Consider the following 10,580-nt stretch of genomic DNA (forward strand, 5'->3'; position numbering starts at 1 on the left):
GGAAGGAGGGGGAGACAGTTGGGGGATGAGGAGAGCACCGCAAATGAAGTGGAGAAAGCAATGAAGGGAGAAAATGAAGTGGGGAAAGCCATGAGCGAGGAGAGAAAAGAGAACACAAAACAGGGACGGAGGGACAGAGAAGGAAGGAGTGTGAGATTGAGAAAGAGAAGCAAAGAAGAGCCTGGAAAAAAAACCAAGGGAGTTCACGGGGACAAGAACCAGTGAATGCAAGGATCAAAGCCAAGACTAACAGATTTTAGTAGCTGGAGATGTAGCTCAGTGGTAGAATTCTTGCCCAGCAGGCAAGGAGGCTTTAGAGTTAATAGTAGGCTCGCGATCTGAATAGAGAAGCATATTGAGAGAGAAATAAGAAAGAAGAGAGTGACAGAGGAGAAAGAGGACTGGAGAAAGGGAAAGACAGAACAGAGACTGGAACAAATGGCCATTGCTCTGTGGCAAAAAAAAAAAAAAAAAAAAAAAAAAAAAAAAAAAAAAAGAAAGAAAGAAAAAAAGAAAAAAAGAAAACTACCTCTTGGGGTAGATCATAGATCTTCAGAATTGGAAGACATGTAGGATTCATCAAGTCCTTCCTCCCACAGAGGGTAAAACAAAACAAAATGTCTCCAAAATGACGAGGTTCAGTAGGTAATGAGATTCCCTCAAAAGTTAATTTACAATTGCATTTTCATTCAGTCAAATGTCCTTCACCATGCTAGTGCTATGGCTAGAAAGCTGTTTAAGATTAAAAAAAAAAAAAAGTGAGGGAAGGGGTGACCAAAAAGAAATGTACTTTTTACCTCACTTACGTTAAGTGTAAACTCTCTGTACCTCACCTTAATAATAACGATTCATTTTTTAAAAGCCTAATGTGGTGACACCCAACTGTAATTCCAGCTACTGGGGAGACTAAGATAGGAGGATCAAAGTTCAAAACGAACTTGTACAAAACTTAAGGAGAGATTATCTCAAAAACAAGCTGGGTGGGCAGTACATACCTGTAATTTCAGTTACTTAGGAGGAGGAAAACCATGGGTCTGAGGCTTGCCCTATCTGAAAAACAAATTTAAAAGCAAAAAGGACTGGGGATTGAGAATCTGTCTTCAGCAGTAAAGTGAATATAAAGTCCAGTATTGGAGAAAAGAAAAAAAGACACTTGATAACCTATTGTTGCTAATAAAACATGCAAATCATCTCTCCTAGAGGCTTGCTTGCTTCTTCCTGCAATTCGGGTAGCACTGGTGGTCATGTTTTGGTACCAAAACTTTTGAGTAGAGTCTACCAGGGTGCAGAGAGCAGATGTGAGAAAATGAGGCTCATAAACTAATTTACCAATCTATATATTGATTCTATTCCAATCAAATGGAGCTTTACAAAATAGTTACTGTTCTATTTAATTTTAAAGGAAAAAAATGGGTAGGAAATAAGACAAAATATACAAGTCAAACTCTCTGATAACTTTAGTTACTATTTTTGCTGGTCATGAGGCTTGAATTCTGGGACTGGATGCTGTTCCTGAGCTCTTTTGCTCAAGGCTAGCACTCTACCTCTTTGAGCCACAGCACCACTTCCAGCTTTCTTGTAATTAGTTGGAGATGAGTTTCATGGGCTTTTTTTGCCTGAGCTGGCTTTGAACCCTGGTCCTCAGATCTCAGCCTCCTGAATAGCTAGAATTACAGGTGTGAGCCATTGACACCCAGCTGTTTTCTTTTTCTTTTTTTTTTTTTTGGGGGGGGGGTCCGGTCATGGGGCCTGATCTCTGGGCCTGGGCGCTGTCCCTCAGCTCTTCAGCTCAAGGCTAGCACTCTACCACTTGAGCCACAGTGCCACTTCTGGCTTTTTTCTTTTTGCTTATGTGGTGCTGAGGAATCGAACCCAGGGCCTCATGCATGCAAAGCAAGCGGTCTACCACTGAGCCACCTTCCCAGCCCTTGTTTTCTTTTTCTTTCTTTTCTTTTCTTTTATTTATTTATTTATTTTTGTCAGTAGCTGGGCTTGAACTCTGGGCCTGGCACTGTCCCTGCACTCTTCAGCTCAAGGCTAGTGCTCTACCACTTGAGCCATAGCACCACTTCCGGTTTTCTGGTGGTTTATTGGAGATAAGAGTCTCAAGCCCCATGACTGACAAAAAAATTATTATTTATTGTTATTATAAAGGTGATGTACAGAGGGTTTCATTTATTTTTAAAGAATTCCTTTAAATTCTCTTGTCTTTAGTATATCTGGGCATTGTAAAACTGTTTCTACAGCTTCAGTCACCCAAGGGTGAATACTTCCAGCTTTAGCAGTTACAGCAGCTACAGTTGGCTTATTATAAATAGTCATTAATAGCTGAACTTGTCTTTGTCATACAATAGTTCTCAGAGATCAGAATTACCCATCTCTTCTCAACAACCAGAAACATGAAATACTGAAATAGCCAACTTTTCCCTAGCTAAATGCTCTGTGCATTCACATTTCCTCTGTGGGTCAGAAACAGAGAAGATGGAAAAAAGAACACTTCTTGTCCCTCATCTGCCTGAGATCCTTTGACTCCCTTTCCATGGCAATCTAGCTGCCTGAGTTTCTCAATTTCCAACCAACCGAGCTCCTACTTCTCTACCCCTAGACCTACTCTGGCTTCTTCCACCTTTCTAATGAACAGCTAATTTGCATTTAAAAGATTGACTTTAGGAAAATCAAGCTCCCCAAAGTTCTTAAGTAGTTACAAAAAGATAGTAAAGATAATTGAAGATGTCAGACCAAGGAGCTAGCTTTTCTTTTTTTTTTTTTTTTTTTGGGGGGGGGGTCCGGTTGTAGGGCCTGAACCCTGGGTCTGGGCGCTGTCCCTCAGCTCTTCAGCTCAAGGCTAGCGCTCTACCACTTGAGCCACAGTGCCACTTCCGGCTTTTTTCTTTTTGCTTATGTGGTGCTGAGGAATCGAACCCAGGGCCTTATGCATGCAAGGCAAGCGCTCTACCACTGAGCCACCTTCCCAGCCCCTAGCTTTTCTTATAATAATCAAATTTGAAGCTTTGTGAATTATGTGCACTCAATATTTCTGGGTATAACTTGCAAACAACCATAAAGCCAGGTGCTGGTGGATCACACCTATAATCCTATCTACTGAGGAAGCTGGATCACAGTTGAAACCAGTCCAGGCAGGAAAGTCCGTGAGGCTCTTTTTTTGTTGTTGTTGTTGTTGTTGTTGTTTTTGGGTTCGGTCGTGGGGCCTGAACTCTGGGCCTGGGTGCTGTCCCTCAGCTCTTCAGCTCAAGGCTAGCGCTCTACCACTTGAGCCACAGCGCCACTTCCGACTTTTTTCTTTTTATGTGGTGCTGAGGAATCGAACTCAGGGCCTTGAGCATGCAAGGCAAGTGCTCTACCACTGAGCCACCTTCCCAGCCCCCGTGAGGCTCTTATCTCCAATTAACCACCAGAAAACCAGAAGTGGAGATTTTGTTTGCTCAAGGCTAGTGCCCAGGCCCTGAATTCAGGCCCCATAACCAACAAGAAAGAAAGAAAGAAAGAAAGAAAGAAAGAAAGAAAGAAAGAAAGAAAGAAAGAAAGAAAGAAAGAAAGAAAGAAAGAAAGAAAGAAAGAAAGAAAGAAAGAAAGAAAGAAAGAAAGAAAGAAAGGAAAGAAAGAAAGAGAGAGAGAAAGAGAGAGAGAAAGAGAAAGAGAAAGAGAGAGAGAAAGACAGAGAGAGGGAGGGAGGGAGGGAGGGAGGGAAAGAGGGAGGGAAGGAAGGAGGGAAGGAAGGAAGAAAGAAAGAAAGAGAAAGAAAGAAACAGGAAGGCAGGCAGGCAGGCAGGAAGGAAAAATCAGCCATAAACAATATGTAAACAAAGAAGTATAGTTATGCTTTAATAAACCTTTATTTGTGGATACTGAAGTTTGAATTTCATATAATTTTCATGTGTTACAAAATATTCTTATTTTAAGTTTTAATGTAAAATCATTCTTATTCACAGGAAGTAAGTCAGATTTGGCTCATAGACCATAAGTTGCCAATTCCTACCATAGATAATGAAATGTTCAAATACAGGGCAGTGAAGGTGGCTCAGTGGTAGAGTGCTTGCCTTGCATGCATGAGGCCCTGGGTTCCATTCCTCAGTATCACATAAGCAGAAAATGCCGGAAGTGGCACTGTGGCTCAAGTGGTAGAGTGCTAGCCTTGAGCTGAGGAGCTGAGGGACAGTACCCAGGCCCAGAGTTCAGGCCCCACACTGACAAAAAAAAAGTTCAAATACATTACAATAAAAATTATATAATAATAAATAGTAATAAGCCAAAAAAGAAAGACATCATCTAGGACCAAAACAGGCAAAAGCTTTCTGAGAAAGCTAAGGTTTAGGTTGAGCCTTAAAGGAGAGGTAGAATGTAGACAAATGAAGGAAGAGAAAGGGGAAAGAAGAGAAGATGGATCTCTCAGATGTATGCTGATAAAAGAAACATGTAAAAAGAAGATTCAGGTTTATGTTGGAGAAGTTCCAGGAGATATAGAAGGCTCCTGGATATCAGAACAAAGAATTTAAGCCTTCATACATACAGCATTTCTAGATAATTCGTGCATGGGACACAGGACTGATTTGACAAAAGAAAGACTAAGAGCAGAGAGGCCAAGATGGGGATACTGCAGCTCATCAAAGTACAAGAGCCTGGTTAAGTGTAGTGACAGTAGCAGAAGAAAAGGGGACAATATCAAGAAATATGACAAGGACTAGAGATGTATAACTCAGTGGTAAGAGCACTTGCCTAGTATGCCCAAATCTCTGGATTCCATCTCAGCAGTGGAAAGGGGAAGGCAGGAAGTAAGAGAAAAAAAGGAAGAAAACAAGCAAATAAATAAATAAGTTCTAGGATGAACATGGTAGTGTTTACTAATAATCCCAGTACTTGGGAGGCAGAGTTCTCAGTAGGGGAGAGATAGCATGTGAACGTGAAGGTACAGTTTTGCTGTAGGTATTGTGATAGAAGTCTTGGAAAGTGTGAGAAGAGTCCAGAAAAAAGAGTTGAATGTAATTTAATGTAAGGAGGCATCAGGATTGGGAGGAAGGGTGGTTCAAATGGTAGATCACCTGCCACGCACACACAGGGCCCTCAATTCAAACCCCAGCATTGCCAAAGAGGCATCAAAAGTGATGCCAAGGGGCTGGGAAGGTGGCTCAGTGGTAGAGCGCTTGCCTTGCATGCCTAAGGCCCTGGGGTTCGATTCCTCAGCACCACATAAGCAAAAAGAAAAAAAGCCGGAAGTGGCACTGTGGCTCAAGTGGTAGAGCGCTAACCTTGAGCTGAAGAGCTGAAGGACAGCACCCAGGCCCAGAGTTCAGGTCCCACGACCGGACCCAAAAAAAAAAAAAAAAAAAAAGTGATGCCAAGCACCAATGGCTCATATCTGTAATCCTTGCTATTGAGTCAGATCTGAGATCAGAGTTCAAAGCCAACTAGGACAGATAATCCTTGAGACTCTGCCTCCAATTAACTAGCAAAAAAGTTGGACTGGAGGCATGGCTCATATGGAGAATGCCAGATATGATCCAAAAAATCCAGCAAGAGTATGAGGACATCGAAAAACCAAACAACAACAACAAGAGCATGAGAAGCCAGGCACCAGTGGCTCACGCTTGTAATCCTAGCTACTCAGGAGGCTGAGATTTGAGGATCACTGTTCAAAGCCAAACCAGGCAGGAAAGTCTTTGAGACTCTTTATCTCCAATAAACCACTGGAAAACCAGAAGTGGCACTGTGGCTCAAGGCTCACCTTGAGCCGAAGAGTGCAGGGACAGCACCCAGGCCCAGAGTTCAAGCCCCATGACTGACAAAAAAAAATAAAAATAAAAATAAAATAATAAAAAAAAAATATATATATAATGTACATTTACATAGACTATAAATGTACTCTAAAAACTACAGTGTTTTTTACTTTCTACAAGAGCCTTGTAAATAGAGAACAATTAGAGAAGAACAGAGGGGAAGGAAGTAACAAGGTTAAGAATGAGCCTTGGGTCAGGGAGAAACATAGCTGTTCCTATTCACAGGCTTAAGAAAAAAAGGAGAATTCATTGGAGGAGAAAGAAAAGAAAGTTATTACAATATAGATGGAAGGGGAAAGGGTTGGGGGTATAGCTAAGTAGCTAGTTGCTTACCTGATCTATGCAAAGGTCTTCACCCTGGGTTTGGTCCCCCAATACCAGGGGGAAAATAGAGATGGATGGATGGATGGAGGGAGAGAGAGAGAAAAACAGTGTGTGTGTGTGTGTGTGTGTGTGTGTGTGTGTGTGTGTGTGTGTGTGTGTGTGTGTGTGTGTAAGAGAGAGAGAGAGAGGCAAAGAGAGAGGCAAAGAGAGGCAAAGAACACAGAATGAGTATTTATGTGTAAGGCATTTTGCTAACATAGAGGTTAGAGAGAAAATATGTCAAAAGAGAGAATGTGGTTGTCAGGGATTCAAAAGCAATAGGGAGATTAATTGGGAGAAGCATAATAGAAAGCCAATTGACTTCAACAGACCATGGGAACTCACTGGTGAATTTAAAGAAAGATTAAAAGCATATAACAAGGTTCAAATGAAAGGACCTCTTTCTGTTCAATGAAGCACTCGTGCCAACACTGGGAGGGTAAACAGGCTAGAGCAGGCCCAGGCTGGAAATCTGGCTCAATGAACAGGTGAGTTAGGTTGGCCAATATCAAATGCAAACATGGATGGAAGGAACAGCATGTAGCAACAGTTCAGAAATCAGAATGGAGTCATAAAGCAGACTGAAAACTATTCAGAGTCGAGACAGCAAAGGACAGTCATGAGACAGCAGCTAAAAGGAAAACAAGAATGTATCCGATGACTTCATATGAAATATCTATTAAATATTTCTTGAACAAATGAATGCATGTATTCAATACTTATGTCACAAATAATAACCTTGATTACACAGAGAGGGAAAGTGACTTTGGAATAAGATCTTAATTTATATTCTGGCCCATTTATTCAGTCATAAATATTTATCATATGTGCCAGAAGCATTTAAAACTTTAAAGATTCAGGGCTGGGCATGGTAGCACATCCCTATAATCCCAACTACTCAAGAGCAGTTGCAGTTTAGGATCTCAGGAACCCCTCCAAAAAAAAAAAAGTTAGCAAGACCCCCATCTCAACAAGTAAGTTAGGCATAGTGGTTTCATATTTGTTATCTCAGTTACACAGGATGTATAGGTAGGAGGGTAGAGACCGATGCCCCATCCCAAGAAAAATACAAGACCCTATCTGAAAAAATAAGTAAAGCTGGGGCTGGGAATGTGGCAAAGTGGGACTCACTGGTAGAGCACTTGCCTTGCATGTATGAGGCCCTAGGTTCGATTGCTCAGTACCACATAAACAAAATAATAAAAATAATAATAGTAATAAATTTTTTTAAAATAACTAAAACAAGAAGGGCTGAACACATGGCTCAAGTGGCAGAGAACTTGCCTAACAGTGCTCATGAGGCCCTAAGTTCAAGCCCCAGTACCACCCAAAAACAATGAAACAAAAGACTAAGGATCCAAAAAATAAAAGACACAGCCATTAACCAAGTGTGGTGTTTCATACCTGTAATTCTAGCATTTGCAATGCTGAGGCAGGTCTATGAATTAGAGGCTAGGCCCTGCCTCAACAAGAAAGAATAATAAATGCAGTCCTTGACTTTAGCATCCCATCTTTGAGAAACAGAGTCAGAGAGAAGCAGACAATTGTTTGCCATATGATAAATGCCTTTCTGCAGTATAGCAAACACTGTGATACATTTGTGTGCATAGGTATATTCTAGCCCTTGGACTCCCAACGGTGACACCTACTGCATTGGGACCTCAAGGGCCAAAGGATCAGGGACACCAGGGGAGGAAGGTTCCTCTGGAAGGGAGATGGGGACTTTTGTACCAGACAGAACAAGGGCAAATGTTCTGAGGTGAGTGAGCACAGCCTGTGCAGGGAACACTAAATGTTTAAGCACATCTAGAGCCAAATGCAATGTACTGGGTCAGAGGAGAGAAGTAGGGATATAACAGAAGGGGGCAGACTGATAAATAGCGGCCAACTCACAAAGGACTTTGTGTAACATGCTAAAGAGGTTGGATTTTTTTTTCCCTGAAGGTGATGGCAAGCAAATGAAGAATTTTAAGCAGGGGAGAGACATGATCAAATTTGCATTTTAGAAATAGCAACCGCATGGAGGATGGGTTGGGAGATGAACTGAGAGTAGGGAGAATAATTTAATAGCTTAACTGCAGTGATAAGTGAAAAATGAACTCAGCTAATAAGTAGTGGGTGTTTAGAGGTCTAGAGACAGCAATGACAAGTCATGACTTCTGGTCATTTTTAAGGAGTGAGGGAGAACAAAGAGGCTATGTGGCCCATATTGTGTCTTGGTGTCTGGAAGAAGAAGGTAGTGGAGAAGGAGGAAAAGAAAAAACTAGGAGAATGATCCTTTCCAGGATCAAAACATGGTTAAAGAATTACTTTATGTAATATGTGTAACATAAACCTAGGCAAGAAGGGTTGTTAATCATTTATTTCTAGTAAATAGAACTAAAATTCAGAGAGCTTAAATCCCAGACCACAACCAACATGGGTGTTTTTCAGACCCAGCTTCAAATAGATGTGTTGGAAGAGGGTACAACTATTAGTCAAAGCTGGGTGCCAATCCGGGCGCCGTTTGCTCATACTTGTAATCCTAGCTACTCAGGAGGCTAAGATCTGAGGATAGTGGTTCAAAGCCAGCCTGGGCAGGAACCTCTGTGAAACTTTTATCTCCAATTAGCCACTAGAAAACAGTAAGTGGCATTGTGGCTCAAGTGGTAGAGTGCTAGCCTTGAACTGAAAAGCACAAGGACAGCACCCAGGCCCAGAGTTCAAGCCCCATGACTGACAAAAAAAAAAAAAAAAAGCTGGGTGCCAGTGCCTCATTCCTGTAATCCTAGCTGCTCAGGAGGCTGAGATCTGAGGACTGCAATTCAAAGCCAGCCTGGGCAGTTAAGTCTATGAGACTCTTACCTCTATTTAACCACCAAAAAATCCAGAAGTGGAGCTGTGGAGCTGTGGTTCAAGTGGTATAATACTAGGCTTGAACAGAAAAGCTCAGGGACAGTGCCCAGGACCAGAAAAAAAAAAAAAATCAGTTAACCCTGAAAGCCTATTCGTCATGGATGCCAGGGGTACCTGGAAGCAGATTCCATTCCCAGTCACCTCAATAGAAGAGGTCCTAAATTCAATTAAACAGAGGAGCATTCCTGTACATAGAAGAGCAAGCTCAAGAGGTCTATCCATAACACATACACCTACTTCAAAGAATTGCAAGGACTTCAAGGACACAGCTCAGTGTAATCCTTATACTTCAGTGATAGGGAAGCCCTAGGCCAGAACAACTTTCTCCATCCAGTCTCTCCTTTAAGCATTCAGTGCTGACCTAGGAAAATAAAATACCCCTTCATTGGCCAGGGGTTGGTCCATTATGAAAATATCTGACTTCCAGGGTCCCCTGCAGTTGGATCCTGGTCATGTCAAACTCTTAGGAAAGGAACAAAAGAGTAAGAGCCAGGGCTAGGAAGGTAGCTCAGCGGTAGAGTGCATGCCTTGCAAGCATGAGGCCCTGGGTTCGATTCCTCAGCACCACATAAACAGAAAAAGCCGGAAGTGGCGCTGTGGCTCCAGTGGTAGAGCACTAGCCTTGAGCTGAAGAGCTGAGGAACAGCGCCCAGACCCAGAGTTCAGGCCCCATGACCGGCAAAACAAAAAACAAAAAGCAAGAGTAAGAGCCAGCAAGAGCCAGGCTCAGAATTTAAACCCAAGTCTATATAACTCCAGTGCCCACGCCATTTCCACTTTCTCAGATTGGGATAGTTATCAAGTTTGGTCATACAGAATTTAATCTGTGGCAATGTATATGTGTTCCATTGTAGACACATTGAATTTGAAATATCTGTGTGACATTTATAAAGTAACCTAATAAATGAGTTGGTGTGTTGGGCCCTTGTACATGTTATTTTACATCTCCAAGTCTCCATTTTCTCATCCATAAAATGCTATAACCTTCTTAAAAAGGTTAACACACAGCCAGGTGCTGATGGCTCATGCCTGTAATCCTAGCTACTCAGGAGGCTCAGATCTGAGGATCACAGTTGAAAGCCAGTCTGGGCAGGAAAGTCTATAAGACTCTTATCTCCAACAAACCACCAGAAAACCGGAAGTGGTGCTGTGGTTCAAGTGGTAGAGTGCTAGCCTTGAGCTAAAGAGCTGAGGGATGATGTCCAGGCCCAGAGTTCAAGCCCCACAACTGACAAAAAAAAAAAAAGGTTAACACAAGTAGATACTCTTAGCTAGTACTATGCATATATATACACACACAAATATATGTATACATATATCCTTTATGACACATTTTAGAGTTTATTTCCTCTTTTTTGGGGGGGTATCAATCGTGGGGCTGAGCTTTTCTGCTCAGAGCTAGCATTCTACACTTTGAACCACAGCTCCACTTATGATTTTCTGGTGGTTAATTGAAGAGTCTTGTGGACTTTTCTTTCCATGCTGGCTTCAAACTATGATCTTCAGACCTCAGCATTCTGAGTAGCTAGT

The sequence above is a fragment of the Dipodomys merriami genome, unplaced genomic scaffold (assembly GCF_024711535.1).
Source record: "Dipodomys merriami isolate MVZ:Mamm:240054 unplaced genomic scaffold, mDipMer1.0.p SCAF_56, whole genome shotgun sequence".
Classification (NCBI taxonomy): domain Eukaryota; kingdom Metazoa; phylum Chordata; class Mammalia; order Rodentia; family Heteromyidae; genus Dipodomys; species Dipodomys merriami.